We start from the raw sequence: 2,065 nt of genomic DNA, 5'->3' as shown, positions 1-2,065 counted from the left end.
AAAATGGTCCATCAGAGTGAAATGGACTCCCATCTTCCTGCTTAGCAATAATGATATGGGTTTAGGGTCTGCTGTGTGTACTGGTGGGTGACTGCCACCCAGCTAGAGTGTGTATGGGAGGCTGCCAGCCAGCCTCCCTTCCTACAAGTAGTGATGGTGCATGTGAAGGGGACAGCGTTGGTTCCTCCCCTTTCACAGTCATCACTTCTTATCCTTCCTTTTGGCTGGTATCAAATGTGGTGTCTGTTTATATCAGTTTAATATCTGATATGTCCCCTATCTGGTAGCATATATTAAGTGCACCACCAGGTTTTAGTGTTGGAAAGAAAGATTACCTGTTTATTTGCTGCTGAAGCTGCTTGCTGGCTAGTTCAGTTGGCCCCTACTGCAGGCAAAAGACAATAGGTGGTGCCGCTTGTGTCTGGCTCCTGTTGGAGCGACCAGGCACAGGACTGCTGCTGCTGCTGAATGTCCTCTTTATTTGAATAAGCTCAGCAACCAGAACACCTGTGCAGGTTGGACATGACATGATAGGTAACTGTCTTTCAGGTAGTGGGTGCTGAATCTTGTTAATTGACATGGGGGTGTCATTGCTGTTGATTGACCATGCATTGGTACTGTTGTATTGGAATAATAAAAACAAATGTTGCCAGCCAGCCGTCCATTGCAATAATGGATAGGACATCAGCTATGAGGCATTTGTTTGTACAAACTGCTGCTCACAACTAATGTTGTAATATAGTGTCTCCATCTGCTGGTGGTATTGAATAAGCAATAGTGCAATGATAGGGTCTGAAAAAGAAGAAAAATAAGAAGCAGCAGCATAGGAAAAAAGGAAGAAAGAAGGAAAACATGGAGAGAAGAAAAAAAAAGAAGGTAAAAAAAGGTGAAAACATGTTTAAAAAAGTATTTCCAACTCTCTCTCTCTATATGTATATATATATATAGATATATATATTTAAAATAAAAAAAATTATATATATACATATATATATATATATATATATATATATACATATATATATAGAGAGAGAGAGAGAAATATATATAGAGATAGATGGATAGATAGATAGATAGATAGATAGATACACATATACACATACATACATACATACATACATACATATGTGTATATTGTTGGAGTTGCAAACATGGGTGCAGTTGACAAACTCAGTGCGGCTATTCCCCATTGAAAGATTGTTGCATCCAGGACCCTTAGCACTGTGATATGCTACTCAATACCACTGGCATGGCCAGGTGTAAACAACATCTGACCTTTGTTGTGTATGTAACCATGGAGATTGTGATGTCGCCTAGGCCCACCAAAGAACAGCCTTGTCAGAAGCAGCACTGCCATGAGCAGAAGCAGCAGCACCATAGGTTGTCAAATAAGCTGGATTTAACCAAGACAAGTGAGTCCAATAGGATGCAGGTATGTCCTCTATCCTTACAGCTTCCCGTGGCTGTTGGTTTTATACCGTTTGGGGACAGCCAAGGAGGCGTCAGCAGGCAACACAGGTAAGTGTGTGCTTGTGTGTGTGTGTGTGTGTGTGTTTCCTATGCAGATCCTAAACCCAGTATCAAATGCAAGTAGGAGGAGTAAGAAGGGTTCCTGCCAAAGCCAGGTTATGGATTGCATTTAAAAATGGTCCATCAGAGTGAAATGGACTCCCATCTTCCTGCTTAGCAATAATGATATGGGTTTAGGGTCTGCTGTGTGTACTGGTGGGTGACTGCCACCCAGCCAGAGTGTGTATGGGAGGCTGCCAGCCAGCCTCCCTTCCTACAAGTAGTAATGGTGCATGTGAAAGGGGACAGCGTTGGTTCCTCCCCTTTCACAGTTATCACTTCTCATCCTTCTTTTTGGCTGGTATCAAATGTGGTGTCTGTTTATATCAGTTTAATATCTGATATGTCCCCTATCTGGTAGCATATATTAAGTGCACCACCAGGTTTCAGTGTTGGAAAGAAAGATTACCTGTTTATTTGCTGCTGCTGCAGCTGCTTGCTAGCTAGTCCAGTGGGCCCCTACTGCAGGCAAAAGACAATAGGTGGTGCCGCTTGT

At 42.4% G+C, this 2,065-nt stretch overlaps 1 pseudogene; it reads left to right on the top strand.

The window, feature by feature from the left end:
- Positions 1-203: 203 nt before the first annotated feature.
- Positions 204-308, top strand: LOC130363364 (U2 spliceosomal RNA; annotated as a pseudogene).
- The last annotated feature ends 1,757 nt before the right edge of the window (positions 309-2,065 follow it).

Source organism: Hyla sarda, chromosome 3 (assembly GCF_029499605.1).
Source record: "Hyla sarda isolate aHylSar1 chromosome 3, aHylSar1.hap1, whole genome shotgun sequence".
NCBI classification, from domain to species: domain Eukaryota; kingdom Metazoa; phylum Chordata; class Amphibia; order Anura; family Hylidae; genus Hyla; species Hyla sarda.
The sequence above is the reverse complement of the archived record's forward strand: the minus strand, read 5'-3'. Positions and strand labels throughout refer to the sequence as shown.